Raw genomic sequence first — 13136 nt, 5'->3', positions numbered from 1 at the left:
CATTTATTTGACATTATTTAAATTAAATTGGAATAAATGGAAGAATAAAGTGGAACTAATAAAATAAGAACCAATGACATAACCAGTGAAGCTAAAAAAAATGAATGAAGCTTCTCCACACCTGCTAATTGCCACATTAACTATACTTCCCTTTATTGCATTCAGTAAACACCATTTTTTAAAATTGATTCATTAACTTTTTATTTAGTAAACACTCACTGCACCAACCCAACCGGACTGCATCGGGTCATCTGTCTGCTACACCTGTAGACTACGAGAGTCCCCTTTTGGTCTTAATGTGGAGCTCCGGAGCCACACTCAAGTCTCCAGACACGCATTTGCAAATTGCCACACGCATTTGCGAGTCGTCCACGGCGAGACTGTAGCAACACCCAAAGGCAGGGGACGCTGAATGTTGGCATTTTGTGCTCTCAGCCTGTCAGGCGAATATGTGGAAATTTATAAAAAAGCAGCTCGCATACTTGCTTACATTTGTCAAAAGTTTTTTTTATTTTAGCGGTGCAAAAGCTTACAGCACCTGGTATTCCCAGGCGGTCTCCCATCCAAGTACTAACCAGGCCCGACCCTGCTTAGCTTCCGAGATCGGACGAGATCGGGCGTTCTCAGGGTAGTATGGCCGTAAGCGAGAATTCCTTTCAAAATTTTGCATTTTATACATGTTGTCTTTATTGTGGCAAATACTTCAATCCAAAAATACGTAACAAGAATCTGAAACTATAACCACAGTCACAAATGTGTCACAACAATCTACAATGCATGATTGAAGTCACAGATATATGACAAATATCAGCAAATGTGTACAATGATTTGTTGGCACATACACATGGTTAAATGCGGACAAAAATCCGTAGATGGGCGACCTGTAAAAACGGGACCTTTTCTTACAGGAGACGTTTGCTACAGTCCTGCCGCGGACGACTCGCAAATGCGTGTGCTGATTTGCAAATGCGTGTCAGGAGACTTGTGTGTGGCTCCGTAGCTACACATTCGGACCACATGGGGGCACTAATATTATACCAGCCCCGTACCACCAATATATACACCAATAACTTGGGGGGGCGTTCACTGCTATCCACCCATGGTCATGTACCATTTATTTGACATTATTTAAATTAAATTGGAATAAATGGAAGAATAAAGTGGAACTAATAAAATAAGAACCAATGATATAACCAGTGAAGCTAAAAAAAATGAATGAAGCTTCTCCACATCTGCTAATTGCCACATTAACTATACTTCCCTTTATTGCATTCAGTAAACGCCATTTTTTAAAATTGATTCATTAACTTTTTATTTAGTAAACACTCACTGCACCAACCCAACCGGACTGCATCGGGTCATATGTCTGCTACACCTGTAGACTCCGAGGGTACCCTTTTGGTCTTAATGTGTGGCTCCGGAGCCACAGTCAAGTCTCCAGACACGCATTTGCAAATTGCCACACGCATTTGCGAGTCATCCACGGCGAGACTGTAGCAACACCCAAAGGCAGGGGACGCTGAATGTTGGCAATTTGTGCTCTCAGCCTGTCAGGCGAATATGTGGAAATTTATAAAAAAGCAGCTCGCATACTTGCTTAGATTTGTCAAAGTTTTTTTCATTTATTTATTTTTTGCGGTGCAAAAGCTTACAGCACCTGGTATTCCCAGGCGGTCTCCCATCCAAGTACTAACCAGGCCCGACCCTGCTTAGCTTCCGAGATCGGACGAGATCGGGCGTTCTCAGGGTAGTATGGCCGTAAGCGAGCATTCCTTCCAAAATTTTGCATTTTATACATGTTGTCTTTATTGTGGCAAATACTTCAATCCAAAAATACGTAACAAGAATCTGAAACTATAACCACAGTCACAAATGTGTCACAACAATCTACAATGCATGATTGAAGTCACAGATATATGACAAATATCAGCAAATGTGTACAATGATTTGTTGGCACATACACATGGTTAAATGCGGACAAAAATCCGTAGATGGGCGACCTGTAAAAACGGGACCTTTTCTTACAGGTGACGTTTGCTACAGTCCTGCCGCGGACGACTCGCAAATGCGTGTGCTGATTTGCAAATGCGTGTCAGGAGACTTGTGTGTGGCTCCGTAGCTACACATTCGGACCACATGGGGGCACTAATATTATACCAGCCCCGTACCACCAATATATACACCAATAACTTGGGGGGGCGTTCACTGCTATCCACCCATGGTCATGTACCATTTATTTGACATTATTTAAATTAAATTGGAATAAATGGAAGAATAAAGTGGAACTAATAAAATAAGAACCAATGATATAACCAGTGAAGCTAAAAAAAATGAATGAAGCTTCTCCACACCTGCTAATTGCCACATTAACTATACTTCCCTTTATTGCATTCAGTAAACGCCATTTTTTAAAATTGATTCATTAACTTTTTATTTAGTAAACACTCACTGCACCAACCCAACCGGACTGCATCGGGTCATATGTCTGCTACACCTGTAGACTCCGAGGGTACCCTTTTGGTCTTAATGTGTGGCTCCGGAGCCACAGTCAAGTCTCCAGACACGCATTTGCAAATTGCCACACGCATTTGCGAGTCGTCCACGGCGAGACTGTAGCAACACCCAAAGGCAGGGGACGCTGAATGTTGGCAATTTGTGCTCTCAGCCTGTCAGGCGAATGTGTGGAAATTTATAAAAAAGCAGCTCGCATACTTGCTTAGATTTGTCAAAGTTTTTTTCATTTATTTATTTTTTGCGGTGCAAAAGCTTACAGCACCTGGTATTCCCAGGCGGTCTCCCACCCAAGTACTAACCAGGCCCGACCCTGCTTAGCTTCCGAGATCGGACGAGATCGGGCGTTCTCAGGGTAGTATGGCCGTAAGCGAGCATTCCTTTCAAAATTTTGCATTTTATACATGTTGTCTTTATTGTGGCAAATACTTCAATCCAAAAATACGTAACAAGAATCTGAAACTATAACCACAGTCACAAATGTGTCACAACAATCTACAATGCATGATTGAAGTCACAGATATATGACAAATATCAGCAAATGTGTACAATGATTTGTTGGCACATACACATGGTTAAATGCGGACAAAAATCCGTAGATGGGCGACCTGTAAAAACGGGACCTTTTCTTACAGGTGACGTTTGCTACAGTCCTGCCGCGGACGACTCGCAAATGCGTGTGCTGATTTGCAAATGCGTGTCAGGAGACTTGTGTGTGGCTCCGTAGCTACACATTCGGACCACATGGGGGCACTAATATTATACCAGCCCCGTACCACCAATATATACACCAATAACTTGGGGGGGCGTTCACTGCTATCCACCCATGGTCATGTACCATTTATTTGACATTATTTAAATTAAATTGGAATAAATGGAAGAATAAAGTGGAACTAATAAAATAAGAACCAATGATATAACCAGTGAAGCTAAAAAAAATGAATGAAGCTTCTCCACACCTGCTAATTGCCACATTAACTATACTTCCCTTTATTGCATTCAGTAAACACCATTTTTTTAAATTGATTCATTAACTTTTTATTTAGTAAACACTCACTGCACCAACCCAACCGGACTGCATCGGGTCATCTGTCTGCTATACCTGTAGACTACGAGAGTCCACTTTTGGTATTAATGTGGAGCTCCGGAGCCACACTCAAGTCTCCAGACACGCATTTGCAAATTGCCACACGCATTTGCGAGTCGTCCACGGCGAGACTGTAGCAACACCCAAAGGCAGGGGACGCTGAATGTTGGCATTTTATGCTCTCAGCCTGTCAGGCGAATATGTGGAAATTTATAAAAAAGCAGCTCGCATACTTGCTTACATTTGTCAAAAGTTTTTTTTATTTTTGCGGTGCAAAAGCTTACAGCACCTGGTATTCCCAGGCGGTCTCCCATCCAAGTACTAACCAGGCCCGACCCTGCTTAGCTTCCGATATCGGACGAGATCGGGCGTTCTCAGGGTAGTATGGCCGTAAGCGAGCATTCCTTTCAAAATTTTGCATTTTATACATGTTGTCTTTATTGTGGCAAATACTTCAATCCAAAAATACGTAACAAGAATCTGAAACTATAACCACAGTCACAAATGTGTCACAACAATCTACAATGCATGATTGAAGTCACAGATATATGACAAATATCAGCAAATGTGTACAATGATTTGTTGGCACATACACATGGTTAAATGCGGACAAAAATCCGTAGATGGGCGACCTGTAAAAACGGAACCTTTTCTTACAGGTGACGTTTGCTACAGTCCTGCCGCGGACGACTCGCAAATGCGTGTGCTGATTTGCAAATGCGTGTCAGGAGACTTGTGTGTGGCTCCGTAGCTACACATTCGGACCACATGGGGGCACTAATATTATACCAGCCCCGTACCACCAATATATACACCAATAACTTGGGGGGGCGTTCACTGCTATCCACCCATGGTCATGTACCATTTATTTGACATTATTTAAATTAAATTGGAATAAATGGAAGAATAAAGTGGAACTAATAAAATAAGAACCAATGATATAACCAGTGAAGCTAAAAAAAAATGAATGAAGCTTCTCCACACCTGCTAATTGCCACATTAACTATACTTCCCTTTATTGCATTCAGTAAACGCCATTTTTTAAAATTGATTCATTAACTTTTTATTTAGTAAACACTCACTGCACCAACCCAACCGGACTGCATCGGGTCATATGTCTGCTACACCTGTAGACTCCGAGGGTACCCTTTTGGTCTTAATGTGTGGCTCCGGAGCCACAGTCAAGTCTCCAGACACGCATTTGCAAATTGCCACACGCATTTGCGAGTCGTCCACGGCGAGACTGTAGCAACACCCAAAGGCAGGGGACGCTGAATGTTGGCAATTTGTGCTCTCAGCCTGTCAGGCGAATATGTGGAAATTTATAAAAAAGCAGCTCGCATACTTGCTTAGATTTGTCAAAGTTTTTTTCATTTATTTATTTTTTGCGGTGCAAAAGCTTACAGCACCTGGTATTCCCAGGCGGTCTCCCATCCAAGTACTAACCAGGCCCGACCCTGCTTAGCTTCCGAGATCGGACGAGATCGGGCGTTCTCAGGGTAGTATGGCCGTAAGCGAGAATTCATTTCAAAATTTTGCATTTTATACATGTTGTCTTTATTGTGGCAAATACTTCAATCCAAAAATATGTAACAAGAATCTGAAACTATAACCACAGTCACAAATGTGTCACAACAATCTACAATGCATGATTGAAGTCACAGATATATGACAAATATCAGCAAATGTGTACAATGATTTGTTGGCACATACACATGGTTAAATGCGGACAAAAATCCGTAGATGGGCGACCTGTAAAAACGGGACCTTTTCTTACAGGTGACGTTTGCTACAGTCCTGCCGCGGACGACTCGCAAATGCGTGTGCTGATTTGCAAATGCGTGTCAGGAGACTTGTGTGTGGCTCCGTAGCTACACATTCGGACCACATGGGGGAACTAATATTATACCAGCCCCGTACCACCAATATATACACCAATAACTTGGGGGGGCGTTCACTGCTATCCACCCATGGTCATGTACCATTTATTTGACATTATTTAAATTAAATTGAAATAAATGGAAGAATAAAGTGGAACTAATAAAATAAGAACCAATGATATAACCAGTGAAGCTAAAAAAAATGAATGAAGCTTCTCCACACCTGCTAATTGCCACATTAACTATACTTCCCTTTATTGCATTCAGTAAACACCATTTTTTAAAATTGATTCATTAACTTTTTATTTAGTAAACACTCACTGCACCAACCCAACCGGACTGCATCGGGTCATCTGTCTGCTACACCTGTAGACTACGAGAGTCCCCTTTTGGTCTTAATGTGGAGCTCCGGAGCCACACTCAAGTCTCCAGACACGCATTTGCAAATTGCCACACGCATTTGCGAGTCGTCCACGGCGAGACTGTAGCAACACCCAAAGGCAGGGGACGCTGAATGTTGGCATTTTGTGCTCTCAGCCTGTCAGGCGAATATGTGGAAATTTATAAAAAAGCAGCTCGCATACTTGCTTACATTTGTCAAAAGTTTTTTTTATTTTTGCGGTGCAAAAGCTTACAGCACCTGGTATTCCCAGGCGGTCTCCCATCCAAGTACTAACCAGGCCCGACCCTGCTTAGCTTCCGAGATCGGACGAGATCTGGCGTTCTCAGGGTAGTATGGCCGTAAGCGAGAATTCCTTTCAAAATTTTGCATTTTATACATGTTGTCTTTATTGTGGCAAATACTTCAATCCAAAAATATGTAACAAGAATCTGAAACTATAACCACAGTCACAAATGTGTCACAACAATCTACAATGCATGATTGAAGTCACAGATATATGACAAATATCAGCAAATGTGTACAATGATTTGTTGGCACATACACATGGTTAAATGCGGACAAAAATCCGTAGATGGGCGACCTGTAAAAACGGGACCTTTTCTTACAGGTGACGTTTGCTACAGTCCTGCCGCGGACGACTCGCAAATGCGTGTGCTGATTTGCAAATGCGTGTCAGGAGACTTGTGTGTGGCTCCGTAGCTACACATTCGGACCACATGGGGGCACTAATATTATACCAGCCCCGTACCACCAATATATACACCAATAACTTGGGGGGGCGTTCACTGCTATCCACCCATGGTCATGTACCATTTATTTGACATTATTTAAATTAAATTGGAATAAATGGAAGAATAAAGTGGAACTAATAAAATAAGAACCAATGATATAACCAGTGAAGCTAAAAAAAATGAATGAAGCTTCTCCACACCTGCTAATTGCCACATTAACTATACTTCCCTTTATTGCATTCAGTAAACACCATTTTTTAAAATTGATTCATTAACTTTTTATTTAGTAAACACTCACTGCACCAACCCAACCGGACTGCATCGGGTCATCTGTCTGCTACACCTGTAGACTACGAGAGTCCCCTTTTGGTATTAATGTGGAGCTCCGGAGCCACACTCAAGTCTCCAGACACGCATTTGCAAATTGCCACACGCATTTGCGAGTCGTCCACGGCGAGACTGTAGCAACACCCAAAGGCAGGGGACGCTGAATGTTGGAATTTTGTGCTCTCAGCCTGTCAGGCGAATATGTGGAAATTTATAAAAAAAGCAGCTCGCATACTTGCTTACATTTGTCAAAAGTTTTTTTTATTTTTGCGGTGCAAAAGCTTACAGCACCTGGTATTCCCAGGCGGTCTCCCATCCAAGTACTAACCAGGCCCGACCCTGCTTAGCTTCCGAGATCGGACGAGATCGGGCGTTCTAAGGGTAGTATGGCCGTAAGCGAGCATTCCTTTCAAAATTTTGCATTTTATACATGTTGTCTTTATTGTGGCAAATACTTCAATCCAAAAATACGTAACAAGAATCTGAAACTATAACCACAGTCACAAATGTGTCACAACAATCTACAATGCATGATTGAAGTCACAGATATATGACAAATATCAGCAAATGTGTACAATGATTTGTTGGCACATACACATGGTTAAATGCGGACAAAAATCCGTAGATGGGCGACCTGTAAAAACGGGACCTTTTCTTACAGGTGACGTTTGCTACAGTCCTGCCGCGGACGACTCGCAAATGCGTGTGCTGATTTGCAAATGCGTGTCAGGAGACTTGTGTGTGGCTCCGTAGCTACACATTCGGACCACATGGGGGCACTAATATTATACCAGCCCCGTACCACCAATATATACACCAATAACTTGGGGGGGCGTTCACTGCTATCCACCCATGGTCATGTACCATTTATTTGACATTATTTAAATTAAATTGGAATAAATGGAAGAATAAAGTGGAACTAATAAAATAAGAACCAATGATATAACCAGTGAAGCTAAAAAAAATGAATGAAGCTTCTCCACACCTGCTAATTGCCACATTAACTATACTTCCCTTTATTGCATTCAGTAAACACCATTTTTTTAAATTGATTCATTAACTTTTTATTTAGTAAACACTCACTGCACCAACCCAACCGGACTGCATCGGGTCATCTGTCTGCTACACCTGTAGACTACGAGAGTCCCCTTTTGGTATTAATGTGGAGCTCCGGAGCCACACTCAAGTCTCCAGACACGCATTTGCAAATTGCCACACGCATTTGCGAGTCGTCCACGGCGAGACTGTAGCAACACCCAAAGGCAGGGGACGCTGAATGTTGGAATTTTGTGCTCTCAGCCTGTCAGGCGAATATGTGGAAATTTATAAAAAAAGCAGCTCGCATACTTGCTTACATTTGTCAAAAGTTTTTTTTATTTTTGCGGTGCAAAAGCTTACAGCACCTGGTATTCCCAGGCGGTCTCCCATCCAAGTACTAACCAGGCCCGACCCTGCTTAGCTTCCGAGATCGGACGAGATCGGGCGTTCTCAGGGTAGTATGGCCGTAAGCGAGCATTCCTTTCAAAATTTTGCATTTTATACATGTTGTCTTTATTGTGGCAAATACTTCAATCCAAAAATACGTAACAAGAATCTGAAACTATAACCACAGTCACAAATGTGTCACAACAATCTACAATGCATGATTGAAGTCACAGATATATGACAAATATCAGCAAATGTGTACAATGATTTGTTGGCACATACACATGGTTAAATGCGGACAAAAATCCGTAGATGGGCGACCTGTAAAAACGGGACCTTTTCTTACAGGTGACGTTTGCTACAGTCCTGCCGCGGACGACTCGCAAATGCGTGTGCTGATTTGCAAATGCGTGTCAGGAGACTTGTGTGTGGCTCCGTAGCTACACATTCGGACCACATGGGGGCACTAATATTATACCAGCCCCGTACCACCAATATATACACCAATAACTTGGGGGGGCGTTCACTGCTATCCACCCATGGTCATGTACCATTTATTTGACATTATTTAAATTAAATTGGAATAAATGGAAGAATAAAGTGGAACTAATAAAATAAGAACCAATGATATAACCAGTGAAGCTAAAAAAAATGAATGAAGCTTCTCCACACCTGCTAATTGCCACATTAACTATACTTCCCTTTATTGCATTCAGTAAACACCATTTTTTAAAATTGATTCATTAACTTTTTATTTAGTAAACACTCACTGCACCAACCCAACCGGACTGCATCGGGTCATCTGTCTGCTACACCTGTAGACTACGAGAGTCCCCTTTTGGTCTTAATGTGGAGCTCCGGAGCCACACTCAAGTCTCCAGACACGCATTTGCAAATTGCCACACGCATTTGCGAGTCGTCCACGGCGAGACTGTAGCAACACCCAAAGGCAGGGGACGCTGAATGTTGGCATTTTGTGCTCTCAGCCTGTCAGGCGAATATGTGGAAATTTATAAAAAAGCAGCTCGCATACTTGCTTACATTTGTCAAAAGTTTTTTTTATTTTTGCGGTGCAAAAGCTTACAGCACCTGGTATTCCCAGGCGGTCTCCCATCCAAGTACTAACCAGGCCCGACCCTGCTTAGCTTCCGAGATCGGACGAGATCGGGCGTTCTCAGGGTAGTATGGCCGTAAGCAAGAATTCCTTTCAAAATTTTGCATTTTATACATGTTGTCTTTATTGTGGCAAATACTTCAATCCAAAAATATGTAACAAGAATCTGAAACTATAACCACAGTCACAAATGTGTCACAACAATCTACAATGCATGATTGAAGTCACAGATATATGACAAATATCAGCAAATGTGTACAATGATTTGTTGGCACATACACATGGTTAAATGCGGACAAAAATCCGTAGATGGGCGACCTGTAAAAACGGGACCTTTTCTTACAGGTGACGTTTGCTACAGTCCTGCCGCGGACGACTCGCAAATGCGTGTGCTGATTTGCAAATGCGTGTCAGGAGACTTGTGTGTGGCTCCGTAGCTACACATTCGGACCACATGGGGGCACTAATATTATACCAGCCCCGTACCACCAATATATACACCAATAACTTGGGGGGGCGTTCACTGCTATCCACCCATGGTCATGTACCATTTATTTGACATTATTTAAATTAAATTGGAATAAATGGAAGAATAAAGTGGAACTAATAAAATAAGAACCAATGATATAACCAGTGAAGCTAAAAAAAATGAATGAAGCTTCTCCACACCTGCTAATTGCCACATTAACTATACTTCCCTTTATTGCATTCAGTAAACACCATTTTTTTAAATTGATTCATTAACTTTTTATTTAGTAAACACTCACTGCACCAACCCAACCGGACTGCATCGGGTCATCTGTCTGCTACACCTGTAGACTACGAGAGTCCCCTTTTGGTATTAATGTGGAGCTCCGGAGCCACACTCAAGTCTCCAGACACGCATTTGCAAATTGCCACACGCATTTGCGAGTCGTCCACGGCGAGACTGTAGCAACACCCAAAGGCAGGGGACGCTGAATGTTGGAATTTTGTGCTCTCAGCCTGTCAGGCGAATATGTGGAAATTTATAAAAAAAGCAGCTCGCATACTTGCTTACATTTGTCAAAAGTTTTTTTTATTTTTGCGGTGCAAAAGCTTACAGCACCTGGTATTCCCAGGCGGTCTCCCATCCAAGTACTAACCAGGCCCGACCCTGCTTAGCTTCCGAGATCGGACGAGATCGGGCGTTCTCAGGGTAGTATGGCCGTAAGCGAGCATTCCTTTCAAAATTTTGCATTTTATACATGTTGTCTTTATTGTGGCAAATACTTCAATCCAAAAATACGTAACAAGAATCTGAAACTATAACCACAGTCACAAATGTGTCACAACAATCTACAATGCATGATTGAAGTCACAGATATATGACAAATATCAGCAAATGTGTACAATGATTTGTTGGCACATACACATGGTTAAATGCGGACAAAAATCCGTAGATGGGCGACCTGTAAAAACGGGACCTTTTCTTACAGGTGACGTTTGCTACAGTCCTGCCGCGGACGACTCGCAAATGCGTGTGCTGATTTGCAAATGCGTGTCAGGAGACTTGTGTGTGGCTCCGTAGCTACACATTCGGACCACATGGGGGCACTAATATTATACCAGCCCCGTACCACCAATATATACACCAATAACTTGGGGGGGCGTTCACTGCTATCCACCCATGGTCATGTACCATTTATTTGACATTATTTAAATTAAATTGGAATAAATGGAAGAATAAAGTGGAACTAATAAAATAAGAACCAATGATATAACCAGTGAAGCTAAAAAAAATGAATGAAGCTTCTCCACACCTGCTAATTGCCACATTAACTATACTTCCCTTTATTGCATTCAGTAAACACCATTTTTTTAAATTGATTCATTAACTTTTTATTTAGTAAACACTCACTGCACCAACCCAACCGGACTGCATCGGGTCATCTGTCTGCTACACCTGTAGACTACGAGAGTCCCCTTTTGGTCTTAATGTGGAGCTCCGGAGCCACACTCAAGTCTCCAGACACGCATTTGCAAATTGCCACACGCATTTGCGAGTCGTCCACGGCGAGACTGTAGCAACACCCAAAGGCAGGGGACGCTGAATGTTGGCATTTTGTGCTCTCAGCCTGTCAGGCGAATATGTGGAAATTTATAAAAAAGCAGCTCGCATACTTGCTTACATTTGTCAAAAGTTTTTTTTATTTTTGCGGTGCAAAGGCTTACAGCACCTGGTATTCCCAGGCGGTCTCCCATCCAAGTACTAACCAGGCCCGACCCTGCTTAGCTTCCGAGATCGGACGAGATCGGGCGTTCTCAGGGTAGTATGGCCGTAAGCGAGAATTCATTTCAAAATTTTGCATTTTATACATGTTGTCTTTATTGTGGCAAATACTTCAATCCAAAAATATGTAACAAGAATCTGAAACTATAACCACAGTCACAAATGTGTCACAACAATCTACAATGCATGATTGAAGTCACAGATATATGACAAATATCAGCAAATGTGTACAATGATTTGTTGGCACATACACATGGTTAAATGCGGACAAAAATCCGTAGATGGGCGACCTGTAAAAACGGGACCTTTTCTTACAGGTGACGTTTGCTACAGTCCTGCCGCGGACGACTCGCAAATGCGTGTGCTGATTTGCAAATGCGTGTCAGGAGACTTGTGTGTGGCTCCGTAGCTACACATTCGGACCACATGGGGGCACTAATATTATACCAGCCCCGTACCACCAATATATACACCAATAACTTGGGGGGGCGTTCACTGCTATCCACCCATGGTCATGTACCATTTATTTGACATTATTTAAATTAAATTGGAATAAATGGAAGAATAAAGTGGAACTAATAAAATAAGAACCAATGATATAACCAGTGAAGCTAAAAAAAATGAATGAAGCTTCTCCACACCTGCTAATTGCCACATTAACTATACTTCCCTTTATTGCATTCAGTAAACACCATTTTTTTAAATTGATTCATTAACTTTTTATTTAGTAAACACTCACTGCACCAACCCAACCGGACTGCATCGGGTCATCTGTCTGCTACACCTGTAGACTACGAGAGTCCCCTTTTGGTATTAATGTGGAGCTCCGGAGCCACACTCAAGTCTCCAGACACGCATTTGCAAATTGCCACACGCATTTGCGAGTCGTCCACGGCGAGACTGTAGCAACACCCAAAGGCAGGGGACGCTGAATGTTGGAATTTTGTGCTCTCAGCCTGTCAGGCGAATATGTGGAAATTTATAAAAAAAAGCAGCTCGCATACTTGCTTACATTTGTCAAAAGTTTTTTTTTATTTTTGCGGTGCAAAAGCTTACAGCACCTGGTATTCCCAGGCGGTCTCCCATCCAAGTACTAACCAGGCCCGACCCTGCTTAGCTTCCGAGATCGGACGAGATCGGGCGTTCTCAGGGTAGTATGGCCGTAAGCGAGCATTCCTTTCAAAATTTTGCATTTTATACATGTTGTCTTTATTGTGGCAAATACTTCAATCCAAAAATACGTAACAAGAATCTGAAACTATAACCACAGTCACAAATGTGTCACAACAATCTACAATGCATGATTGAAGTCACAGATATATGACAAATATCAGCAAATGTGTACAATGATTTGTTGGCACATACACATGGTTAAATGCGGACAAAAATCCGTAGATGGGCGACCTG

At 42.2% G+C, this 13136-nt stretch overlaps 12 non-coding genes across 12 annotated transcripts; all 12 read right to left on the bottom strand.

Moving 5' to 3' along the window:
• Positions 1-526: 526 nt before the first annotated feature.
• Positions 527-645, bottom strand: LOC148315488 (5S ribosomal RNA). Its single transcript, XR_015841045.1, has one exon. It is a non-coding gene; the product is annotated as a 5S ribosomal RNA (ribosomal RNA).
• A 1000-nt stretch (positions 646-1645) lies between these two features.
• On the bottom strand, positions 1646-1764 carry LOC148315487 (5S ribosomal RNA). Its single transcript, XR_015841044.1, has one exon. It is a non-coding gene; the product is annotated as a 5S ribosomal RNA (ribosomal RNA).
• Positions 1765-2764: 1000 nt separating this feature from the next.
• LOC148315486 (5S ribosomal RNA) lies at positions 2765-2883 on the bottom strand. Its single transcript, XR_015841087.1, has one exon. It is a non-coding gene; the product is annotated as a 5S ribosomal RNA (ribosomal RNA).
• Positions 2884-3875: 992 nt separating this feature from the next.
• Positions 3876-3994, bottom strand: LOC148315485 (5S ribosomal RNA). Its single transcript, XR_015841156.1, has one exon. It is a non-coding gene; the product is annotated as a 5S ribosomal RNA (ribosomal RNA).
• Positions 3995-4995: 1001 nt separating this feature from the next.
• LOC148315484 (5S ribosomal RNA) lies at positions 4996-5114 on the bottom strand. Its single transcript, XR_015841043.1, has one exon. It is a non-coding gene; the product is annotated as a 5S ribosomal RNA (ribosomal RNA).
• A 992-nt stretch (positions 5115-6106) lies between these two features.
• LOC148315483 (5S ribosomal RNA) lies at positions 6107-6225 on the bottom strand. Its single transcript, XR_015841152.1, has one exon. It is a non-coding gene; the product is annotated as a 5S ribosomal RNA (ribosomal RNA).
• Positions 6226-7218: 993 nt separating this feature from the next.
• On the bottom strand, positions 7219-7337 carry LOC148315482 (5S ribosomal RNA). Its single transcript, XR_015841096.1, has one exon. It is a non-coding gene; the product is annotated as a 5S ribosomal RNA (ribosomal RNA).
• Positions 7338-8330: 993 nt separating this feature from the next.
• LOC148315481 (5S ribosomal RNA) lies at positions 8331-8449 on the bottom strand. Its single transcript, XR_015841042.1, has one exon. It is a non-coding gene; the product is annotated as a 5S ribosomal RNA (ribosomal RNA).
• A 992-nt stretch (positions 8450-9441) lies between these two features.
• Positions 9442-9560, bottom strand: LOC148315480 (5S ribosomal RNA). The gene has a single exon (XR_015841041.1). It is a non-coding gene; the product is annotated as a 5S ribosomal RNA (ribosomal RNA).
• Positions 9561-10553: 993 nt separating this feature from the next.
• Positions 10554-10672, bottom strand: LOC148315479 (5S ribosomal RNA). The gene has a single exon (XR_015841040.1). It is a non-coding gene; the product is annotated as a 5S ribosomal RNA (ribosomal RNA).
• A 992-nt stretch (positions 10673-11664) lies between these two features.
• Positions 11665-11783, bottom strand: LOC148315478 (5S ribosomal RNA). Its single transcript, XR_015840915.1, has one exon. It is a non-coding gene; the product is annotated as a 5S ribosomal RNA (ribosomal RNA).
• A 995-nt stretch (positions 11784-12778) lies between these two features.
• Positions 12779-12897, bottom strand: LOC148315477 (5S ribosomal RNA). The gene has a single exon (XR_015841039.1). It is a non-coding gene; the product is annotated as a 5S ribosomal RNA (ribosomal RNA).
• Between the last annotated feature and the right edge of the window lie 239 nt (positions 12898-13136).

This window comes from Idiotropiscis lumnitzeri, unplaced genomic scaffold, assembly GCF_059441095.1.
Source record: "Idiotropiscis lumnitzeri isolate Australia: NSW breed Sydney's pygmy pipehorse unplaced genomic scaffold, RoL_Ilum_1.0 HiC_scaffold_114, whole genome shotgun sequence".
NCBI lineage: Eukaryota > Metazoa > Chordata > Actinopteri > Syngnathiformes > Syngnathidae > Idiotropiscis > Idiotropiscis lumnitzeri.
The sequence above is the reverse complement of the archived record's forward strand: the minus strand, read 5'-3'. Positions and strand labels throughout refer to the sequence as shown.